This window comes from Schistocerca nitens, chromosome 1 (genome assembly GCF_023898315.1).
Source record: "Schistocerca nitens isolate TAMUIC-IGC-003100 chromosome 1, iqSchNite1.1, whole genome shotgun sequence".
In the NCBI taxonomy this organism is placed as follows: domain Eukaryota; kingdom Metazoa; phylum Arthropoda; class Insecta; order Orthoptera; family Acrididae; genus Schistocerca; species Schistocerca nitens.
Window position 1 is genome coordinate 1181517387 of NC_064614.1, and position 11357 is coordinate 1181528743.

Consider the following 11357-nt stretch of genomic DNA (forward strand, 5'->3'; position numbering starts at 1 on the left):
CAACTCCCAGCAGAGCAGCGCGGAGTCAACAGGGATGGTGGCTGCTGAGTCAGCTGCTGGCGCAGCCATCCTGACGTAGTCGGAACTCTGCAGCTGGCGTACAAGGCTGGCACAACACAGCGTTGCATTGCACAGGCCGCTGGGGTGCCTCCTCAGCATTGCGGGGCCCTGTGACGCAGACCAAGGTGAACAGAGCACTGTAGTGGAAACAAATAAATCATTTGGAAAGTTCTCGCCAAGTTTTAATACGGCACCTCCTGGCACCCACCCACTACATTTGGCGTCTTCCCGCTACATTTGTTCATCCTGATTCATTCGGTGACAGAAGCCAGCCACAACAAGTCAAAGAGTGAATTTTTGTGTCATCGTAAAACACCACTCGTGCGCTGGCCTACAAAAGCCCTTCAGCGCGAACGTCAGTGTCTGCAGTGGCACCAGCGTGGCAGCATATGCAAATCAGGCACCTCATCTGCCCTCTCCGGGAAGGGTATGCAACAATAGCATCCTCTCCGGCGCTGGCATTACGGACGCCGACGTCAGCGCTCGGGTGCCACCAGTTCTTCAGTTCGACAGCTCAGCTCTACGGACTTCGGCTGCCGACGTCTGCGAGAACCAGCGCGGCTAGAAAGACAGTTTGCTGTGGAGTTGATAAAACATTTTATTCAGAGACTGGAAATGCTTGTTACATTCTACATGACTGTTTCTCAAAAGATAAGTAAATGTGTTTCACTATTGAATGATAGTACTGTCTATTGACATTATGTAGTGTGCCCAGCTTCCCTGGTCTGTCTCCTGCTTTCTAGTCTACGAATTACTGTTCTGACCACCCGAGGTACAACATAAGTAGTTTTTTCTAAGAGTAATTATTGTTCCACATTTCGCGTTATATTTTTCAAATCAGTAAATAGCGAGTACTACACACTTTTAAAAATATCCAATTTGTTAATTCATGGTATAGTCTAATTCTTCAAATCAATAAATATGTTGTACTACACACTTTTAAAAGTACCCTATGCGTTAATTCAGGGTATAATCTAATTCCTTTCCAAATCGTCCAGCCGTAAATGAAAGAGTAACAAACAAATTCACACACAAACTTTCCTATTTATTATATACATGGGATGTCCTCGTGAGATATTTCGGTCTCATCAACAGAAAATTAATTTTTTACTGTTTTTTTCGAGTTGATACTTAAAACGCTACGCCTACCTCCCGTATGCGGAAAAAAGGGAAATGGAACACCTGTAGACCGCCACAAGCACGCGATATAGGGTGGCTAGTAGCCAGAGAGAAAGAGAGAGGAGGAAAGCTGGGGAAATGTATGCAACGGCGGCTCCCCAAGCCGTTACGTGGTTTGCCCTCACAGCAGTTCTCAGAACGACCTCTTCGCGTCACTCAACCGTAAGGCACGCGGTTCACAGTACGTTGCCCCCCCCCCCCATCCTCCCCCCCCCACCCACCCTGTACGTGATCTCCTGCCATCACGCAGTCAGCCGACCCATTCGTGCCAGATACGCTATGACGCGACAAAAGAAAGAAAGAATAGAGTTTAAAGCCCCGTCGACGATGAAGTGATTAGAGACGATACTCATTGGTGGTCATTAGAGGCGCAGCAAAACATCGGATTGTAGAAGAACAATGGGAAGGTAATCGGCCGTGTTCCGTAAGAGACCATCCCGTCACCCGCCTTTACCCAGGGCCATTCACTCCAGCACTCTACAAGGAACGATATTTCTTGTCTCTTGCTCCAGGCAGCCGGCCGAGGTGGCCGAGCGGTTCTAGGCGCTCCAGTCTGGAACCGCGCGACCGCTACGGTCGCAGGTTCGAATCCTGCCTCGGGCATGGATGTGTGTGATGTCCTTAGGTTAGTTATGTTTAAGTAGTTCTAAGTTCTAGGGGACTGATCACCTCAGAAGTTGTCCCATAGTTCTCAGAGCCATTTGAACCATATCTTTAGCCGGCCGAAGTGGCCGTGCGGTTCAAGGCGCTGCAGTCTGGAACCGCAAGACCGCTACGGTCGCAGGTTCGAATCCTGCCTCGGGCATGGATGTTTGTGATGTCCTTAGGTTAGTTAGGTTTAACTAGTTCTAAGTTCTAGGGGACTAATGACCTCAGAAGTTGAGTCCCATAGTGCTCAGAGCCATTTGAACCATTTTGAACCATATCTTTGCTCCAGGCAGCACGGACTCTTGTTATGACCGGGTAAAATTCAATTCACAAGACTTCCTGCAAACCAATGGCACTTTCGGTTGGTACATTTCTGCCGCTAAGGGCATTTGTGAGCTGTTACCCAAGCGAAAGTTGAGATGTATGAAAACTGCACCAAGTGAAATTTGCACCCAACCAGAAATCTATGAAATTTGCACTCAGTATATCTGGAGACTACCTGCTCGCTACGTCACGGCCTACTTGGTTCAAATGGTTCTAAGCACTATGGGACTTAACACCTGAGGTCATCAGTCCCCTAAACTAAGAACTACTTAAACCTAACTAATCTAAGGACATCACACACATCCATGCCCGAGGCAGGATTCGAACCTGCGACGGTAGCAGCAGCGCGGTTCCGTACTGAAGCTCCTAGAACCGCTCGGCCACAACGACCGTCGGCCTACTTGCGCCCAGTGTCCTTGCTTACCCGATTGCTGCGGGGTATTTCGCAGTCCTGGGCATGCCACGTCGACGCCGCAATGCAAATGACCAACGTAAACAAAATATCGTACTGCCGTCTAAATATCTCTCTACGACATTACCTCTTACATACGCATATGACATTGGCTCTACTTGTTTTCAGGTTTATATCCTTATTTTCCTTCTTTTGTGATGGATACATCTACATGACTGATCTTAAATTCAAGCTTAAGTACCTGGTAGAGGGCTCATCAAACCACCTTCAAGCTACTCCTTTACAGTTCAACTCTCGAATAGCGCGCGGGAAAAACGAACAGCTAAATCTTGGCGTGCGAGCTCTGCTTCCTCCTATTTTGTCACGGTGATCATTTCTCTGTATATAGGTGGGCGTCAATAAAATGTTTTCTCAATGGAGGGAAAAAGTTGGAGATCGAAATTTCGCGAAAACATCTCGTCGCAACGAAGAACGCCTTTGTTTTAATGATTGCCACCCCAAGTCGCGTATCATATCCGTGATACATTCTCCCCTATTTAGCTATAATAAGCGACGAGCTGACCTTCTTTGAACTTTCTCGATGCCCTTCATCGATCCTATCTGATAAGGATGGTTCAAATGGCTCTAAGCACTATGGGACTTAACATCTGAGGTCATCAGTTCCCTAGACTTAAACTACTTAAACCTAACTAACCTAAGGACATCACACGCATCCATGCCTGAGGCAGGATTCGAACCTGCGACCGTAGCAGTCATCCGGTTCCAGACTGAAGTGCCTAGAACCGCTCGGCCACAACGGCCGGCTCTGATAAGGACCCAATACTGCGCAGCAGTAGGACAAGCGCAGTGCAGGCACTCTCTTTAGTACACCTATTGAATCTTCGAAATGTTTTGACAGTAAAACGCAGTCTTTGGTTCGCATCCCTACAACATTATCTATGTGACCGTTCCAGTTAAGTTCATATGTCTTATCTCTAGGTATTTAGCTGAATCGATAGCCTTTAGATTTGCATGGTTTATTGTGTAACCGAAATTTAATGGATTTCTTTTAGTACTCATGTGGTTGACTTCATACTTTTCATTATGTAGAGTCCATTGACACTTTTCACCACCATACAGATATTTTGTTAAATCATTTTGCAATTATTTTTTATCTTCTGATGATCTTACTAGAGGGTACCTGACACCATCATCTGCAAAAAAATCTACGAAGCCTGCTCAGATTGTCTCCTAAATCATTTATGTAGATCAGAAACAGTCAAGGTCCTACAACACTTCCTTCGGGAGCGCCAGATATCACTTCCATTTTACCCGATGTCTCCATTTTACTCGATGTCTCTCCGTCAGTTACTACGAACTGTGACCTTTCTGTCAGGAAATCACGAATCCATTCGTACAGCTGAGGCGATACTCCATAAGCAACCAATTCGATTAGAAGTCGCTTATGAGGAACTTTTGAAAGTCTAGAAATATGAAATAAGTTTGACATCCCCTGTTGATAGGACTCATTACTTCGTAAGAATAAAGAACTAGCTGTGTTTCACAAGAACGATGTGGCAATTTCTCAATAAATCGCTTTTTTGCGGGTAATTCACAATGTTCGAACACAGTATATGTTTCAAAATCCTACTGCAAATCGACGTCAATGATACAGGTATGCAACCCAGCGGATTACTCATATTTCCCTTGATAAGTATAGGTTGTGACCTGTGGAACTTTCCATTACGGATCTTTCGTCGAGCAGACGGTTGTATATCACTGCTAAATATGTAGTCGTTACGTCAGTTGAGATGTATTTTCACACCGCCACATCTCGTCACATAAAACACTGATTTGAGTAACGAAAGAGGCCAAGAACCATTTATTTGTCAATGTATAATATTTAACTACGCATTGTAATGATGTATTTTGACGATTTGCAAGGAGAAAGCCGGCCGGAGTAGCCGCACATCGCACATCGCTCGCACAAAGCCTCACTGTTCCACAATGGTACGCGGCACTTTTTAAACAAGAAAGTGGGCCACGCAAAGTATATGTTGCTTCCCTTCCTCAATCAGATGCTTAATAATAATAATAATAATAATAATTAATAATAATAATAATAATAATAATAATATTTCCTTACATCAGACAGTGTTCTTTGAAAGGAATCTAACTGGTATACAGTCTGGACTTGAAGCTTCACCTTCATTAAATGATTTGAGTTGTTTCGCTTTACCGAGGATATCTCCTTCGAAGTTGGCAGCAGTTCGTGATCCGAATTTTGGAATATTTACTTTGTCTTCATTGGTGAAGGAATTTTGGAAAACCGAATTTAGCAAATCCTTTTTAGTGGCACTGCCATCGGTAACATTGCCATCCATACTATATCCTAATATGTAAAATCGTTATGCTTTGTAAAATAAAATAAAAATTGTTCTTTTCTTACATAAGTTATGATGTTACATGACTTGTCAGGGCTACTCGGTTCTTTTAAAGTGTATACTACTTAACATAAAATGTTATAATGTTCATGTACAGTACCTTCCACTTCGCAATAACGACTATGATGTGCAGAATTGTCCACGAGTATTGCTCTTCCATAATTCTCGCACCACTGCAAAGAGAGGAGAGGTGTTGGGAAACAGCTGAAATCGCTAAAATTTGACGAACATTCTTCACTTGATGAAATCCCTATCAAATTCTTTACCAGACTGAAAGTTTTTTTTTGTCAAAAAATTGTACTGGTGAAAGTTTTGCTATCAAGAATTGTATTTATTACCAGCCTGGTGATAGACGTACGGAAATGTGTAAAACTCTATCTCTGACAATATTATCGTTACCTATACTTTTTTTTCTAAAAATTGCAAGACAATCTAGTGAAACTTTGTTGTTGTCATGAAACCTGATATGTAGCTGTACAAACTGTATTATGAAAACTCTTAATCCGACATGCCAGTATTCAAATCTTTTATGAAATCTCCTACTATCAGACGTCAGTATTCTGATAGACAACAAAAACAGAAATTAATTATTCTTTATATAAATCATAAAAAATGAGTTCTCTGATATCTGACTGCGATTATTTAGCAATATTCTCTAACGCCTCCTAACAATTATACCGCAATGCTCCTTCATCCAATAGACAACTTACCTCGCCTTGCCGCTGCAGCTGCATAAATATATTGTATTCAGGAACGTGAGACAATAATTCAGAAGAAATACTGTGATCCATGCAGAGTGCAATGCATGGTGTCGTGTGCGTACTGTAAGACCTTCGGTACACACACCATCAGATTATTTGACTTGTCGCTCTAACGAAGTAGGCGAGTGTCAGCAATATGTCGTGGTCTTATCGTGGCGTGTTTATCTTCTGCCGTTAGGTCAGACGATAGAAATGCCACTTGCACGCTTACAGTAGCAGATTTACGGTGACCAACCTTAAAAAGAACTTGATTAATTTTCACACACATTTATTAAAATAATAAAAAAATAGACATTACGTAACTTGATTCTGGATGCTGTTCACAATGGTCAATCTGAAGTCCCTTTGGTCTTGGTACGTTAATCTTATTCTCACATGTCTCTGATACTTGACAAATTGTCTATACATTTCTCTTCGTGGCTATGTACAGAAATATGATAATCTTATCAGGTGCAGACTGAAACTTGACTATAGACTGGTACAGACTAATGCAGACTGGTACAGACTGGTGCAGACTGATGCAGACTGGTACAGACTAATGCAGACAAATGCAGACTAATTAATCGGAGGTCTGTACAGTCTTTATAATACCTCGACGTTCAGGTATCACTGCGCGAGTGTGATCCGCGAGGAGAAAAGGTTCTACGTTAGCAGCAATCTCATTGGCTGCGTTACATATTAATACGCGGATCGGCGGAAGCAGAATTTGGTCCATTTTTATGGCAGCGCCATCTCGTAGTGCGGAGACGGACGAGCGCTGCGCCTGCGCTGTTGTGCTTAGCGGGGCGCGCTCTGGTGGGAAAGTTGTGTACGCGCTGACTACGCGGAACTATGTACGCAACACATGGTCACACCTACCGATTTTATTTTATTTTTATGGAAATTAAATGATCGGGGGGGGGGGGGTGCTAGCCAACAAGCCTTAAACAGTGATGAATTCCTCTCGGGTGATCAGCCGAGAGGTGGCGTCGTCATGCCGCAACGTTTCAATGAGGTTTGTACTCATCCTCAAGCGAGATGTCGGTATGCTGTGCTGCACATATCTGTATAGTTATTTGACCGCTGTCCTCATCTGCAGGCGGGCCAATCACGCGCCTCCGGAAACGGATGCCGAGCGGAGCGACCGGAGGTGGGAGGGAGACCACGGTGCAGCTCTGATGCGGGCGTCGAGTCCTGTGGTTGCTGTCGATTCTCTCCACAGGCGGCACCACCTTCACAATGGAGCGTTCCTGACGTATCTTCTCAACTGCGGATCTCCGTCCCTCCTACCTTTTACAAATCCCTTCAAATCCTAGAACGCCATCCGCTCTGCCGCGCCTATCGCATCCGTCTCCCCTCCCCCACGCAAATCCTATATGACCTTATTCCGTTCCCGCACCTCCTCCTTTTCCTTGAACGGATACGGATCCTCTACACCTCCTGAAAACTTGATCCCCCTCACCCACTTGTCTCTCCCATCCTCTCCCACCCCTGTCCGCTGCGGAGCCTGCATTCCCACATCCCACCTGCTCTCCATCTCTCCACTCTCCGACTTTGATCCTCCTCTACCGCACCCTGCGTTTTTTCCCAAGGGCACCCTCTGTCCCTTCTCTCCCTCCTCCCTTTCTCCCTCCCTTCTCCCCCCGGGCTTTCCCTACCCCGCCTACCTTCTTTCCTTCCCCTCCCACCTCCACTGCCAATGGCATCTACACCCTTCCCTCTCCCCCCCCCCCTTTTTCCCCTTTTGGCAGGTCCCCAGACTCGTACACGTTTAGTGAACTTTCGCGTGCCGGAGATCATCGCCTAGTGTTTGTATGTGCCATCGTGTTCGTGTTCCAGTGTTTCATTGCTTGTGCTCCATAGTTCGCGTGTGTCATCTCTGTCTTCTCTGTGCTTGTCCACGTTTCTGAACGTTTTTATTTTGGACACTGCGCCCATGAACGGCTCCGTGTGTTTTAATTTTGTATGTCTACGTTTGTATATCCATCATGTCTGTTCTGCAATTCTTTTGTATCATTAGTCATATCTGTAGCCAAAGAACGGCGTAGTATGCTGCTGCTGGCCTACCTGTATCAGGTGTGAAAATAATAAAGTCAAAAAAAAAACGACGACATGTACTGATGTCAGATAGTTTTATATTCTGACAGAATGTAAGTAATGTACATTAAACTCCAATTTTTATAATTGAGCTACTTTCTTAATGAAATGTTTGCTTAATTATGTATATACACCCTGTGCTTCACTTTTGTATTTTTGTGTTTATGTAACTTTTGCAATTTACTTGAAAATGGCCATAAGGCCGAAATTGCAATAGTAACAATAAACATTTTATACAGTCAATGGCGACTATACTGTTATGGTCCATCACACTGACTTCCCCCTCACTTCTCACAATTCATTTCTGCTGATCAGCAACAATCACACCTCCCTCCATCCACTCGACGTGCTAGGGAACAATCTAGCCATACCCAAACGGTTCAAATGGCTCTGAGCACTATGGGACTTAACATCTGAGGTCATCAGTCCCCTAAACTTAGAACTACTTAAACAAAACTAACCTAAGGACATCACACACAACCATGCCCGAGGCAGGATTCGAACCTGCGACTGTAGCAGCAGCGCGGTTCCGGACTGAAGCGACTAGAACCGCTCGTCCACAGCGGCCGGCTAGCCATGCCTAACTTAGGGTGCGTGGTCACGATGTAGCCACCCCATCGCACAAAGGTACAGGCATCGCATTACGATCGGTAATAGTCAGGTGATTTTGTTTTCTTTGTCCATATTGGCCGGCACAACACGAAACTTGGACTGTGAGAAAATGATAAGTTTATTCAAAGAACGTGCTTGTGGCATTATGATGACGATAAATGTCATAATCGCGGTATAGTTCTGAATCTATGGACTAAAACTGCAGGTTTACTAGAACCCGCAAGTAGGCAAAATCTTTATTGGAACTTATCGGTGTGAGTTATAACCTCTACAAATAATTTGTTCAAGTGAGGAGGTTGGCCTACCTTATGCTTAAAGGTACTGTAGTGGATCTTTTTTGGAGTTTGATAAGTAAACGTTAGCTGTCTACCGTTTATTATTATTCCTTACTGGCGTTTTTATGCCAGATGGTGGTGATTCTGATATAACAAATGGTTTGCAAATGCGGTTAAGTATTTCCACTTTTCAAGACTTTACCCTGATAAACCAAAACATTATGACCACTTGTTTAATAGCTTGTTTGTCCGTCTTTGCAACGAAATACATCACAGTATGCCTAACAGGGAGCCGACAGTTTGCTGGTCGGTTTACGGAGATATGTGGCAATAGGTGTCTACTACGCTCGGGTAAATAATGGACACGCTTAAATAACGGGGCGCTGATTTGCGCACGTGGTGACAGCGCCCGATAGCGACCCAGATGGGTTCCATAGCATTTACATCAGGCGAATTTTGTCGCCGAGACTTCAACGTGAATTCACTGCAATGCTCCTGAAGCCACTGTAGCACGATCCTGGCTCCGAGACACGGACAATTATACCGCTGAAAGATGTTGAGAAAGACATCAAGCATGAAGGGACGCAGGTGGTTTGCAGCTATCAACGTGTCTTCGATTACCATCACTGGCCTCATGAAAGCACAAGAACTGTCTCCCATAGCATAAATGCTCCCACCAGCCTGAATCTGTGATGCGCTGCACCTTTCGAGCCGCTGTTCACCTCGATGACGGCGGTTGTGGAGACCACCAATGTGTAGCAAAAATGTGATTCACCCGAAGAGCCGACACGTTTCCATTGATCGACGATCGAATCCCAATGGTTCCGTGCCCACTACAGTCGTAATTGACGATGTTCGGTCAACATGTGAGCATGTACGGGTGGTCTGCTGCGGAGCTTCATATTCAACAACATACGATGAACGTTGTGCTCCGAAACACCTGTGGGTGCACCGGGATTGTGCTCTGTAGGCAGAGATGCCACAGATCAGCGTATCTCCTCCTTTACAGAGCTGACATGCCTCCAAACCCCACGTTCTGCGAAGAGTCGTGGACGTCCAATCATTTAGCGCCTAGTGGTAGTTTCACTGTCCTACCTTTTTCCGTAGATGCTCACGACAATAGCACGTGAACATTCGACCATCTCCGCGTTTTTGGGGTATTCGTTCACGAGCTCTGTGTAATAATAATTACCCCTAAGTCAGAGTCGCTTCTCTCAATGAATTTTTCCATTTGCAGCCCATATCATCGCTAGGGTGATCCACCGTCCATGCTTGCTCAGCTTACATACATTTGTTACCGTGTCATGTGTCCGCAAAGCCACCAGGCGGCGTCCAGTGTCCCGGTGGGCAATGGGCATAATGTTTTGGCTTATCAGTGTAGGTGTCCAAAGTATCTTATTCTAAATTTTATGCTTGTCTTTCACACATATGCTGACTGACAGTCATTGAAGGTTAATCTGCATATGTCTGCACAATTTCAAATAAATTCAGCAGAACAGTGTCTTTGTAACTTGCTTTTCAAAGTCACCGCATATCATCTGGAGTATTTGCTGTCTGCACAAACTAAGTTATCACAGCGTGATGGCTGGTAGGAGAGACTGTAAATGGGAAAGGCCTTTACGGTCACTCCCAAAAGCCACAGGTCTGAGTGTTTGCTTATGCATACAGTAAAGCCAAAGACCCATACATGCAACATTTCTGGATAACGATAGCTAATTTCGAGAGGTGTGACATTAAAAAATGCAGTTCTGGCTCGCGTAAAACTAGAAGTGACATTTTGATATTTGACATCTGGTGATTATCTCTTTCCAATATTTAGACCTATACCATGTTCTGAATAGGCAACGGCCTTGCCGCAGTGGATACACCGGTTCCCGTGAGATCACCGAAGTTAAGCGCTGTCGGGCGTAGTCGGCACTTGGATGGGTGACCATTCAGGCCGCCATGCGCTGTTGCCATTTTTCGGGGTGCACTCAGCCTCGTGATGCCAATTGAGGACCTACTCGACCGAATAGTAGCAGCTTCGGTCAAGAATACCATCTTACGACTGGGAGAGCGGTGTGCTGACACCACACCCCTCCTATCCGCATCCTCGACCGAGGATGACACGGCGGTCGGATGGTCCCGGTAGGCCACTCGTGGCCTGAAGACAGAGTGCTCATATACGATATTCTGAAAAGCTCAGTCCAAAGTTTTTGGGTGACATGTTGGATGCCATTTACAATGCCCTAAAGACTAATTTTAAAGCTAATATTTTCACTCATGGCCCCCAAATACTACGAAATATTAAATTTATTCTACACCCAATTTTGGAACTACGTATCGTGTAAGTATGCTAAAAGACGCTGTAATATGATTGATTTCCTTTATTGAAAGCTACACTCAGTTTTAAATAATACTGCCACAAGAACCTTGTTACTTCCTTTCTCAAATCGACTGGACATGTGTTTAAAGAGCTTTGAAGTTTCCAGTACTAGAATCTGATTATCTGAATATATTGCCAGAATTGCATTAATTTTCACCATTTTAGAATAAAGTGATCTGCTGTGAAACGATAAATCCACCTTTCATTAACTAAATCTTACTT

General features: G+C 44.6%; 1 pseudogene; it reads left to right on the forward strand.

Moving 5' to 3' along the window:
- Positions 1–10610: 10610 nt before the first annotated feature.
- On the forward strand, positions 10611–10728 carry LOC126203193 (5S ribosomal RNA; annotated as a pseudogene).
- Positions 10729–11357: the final 629 nt, after the last annotated feature.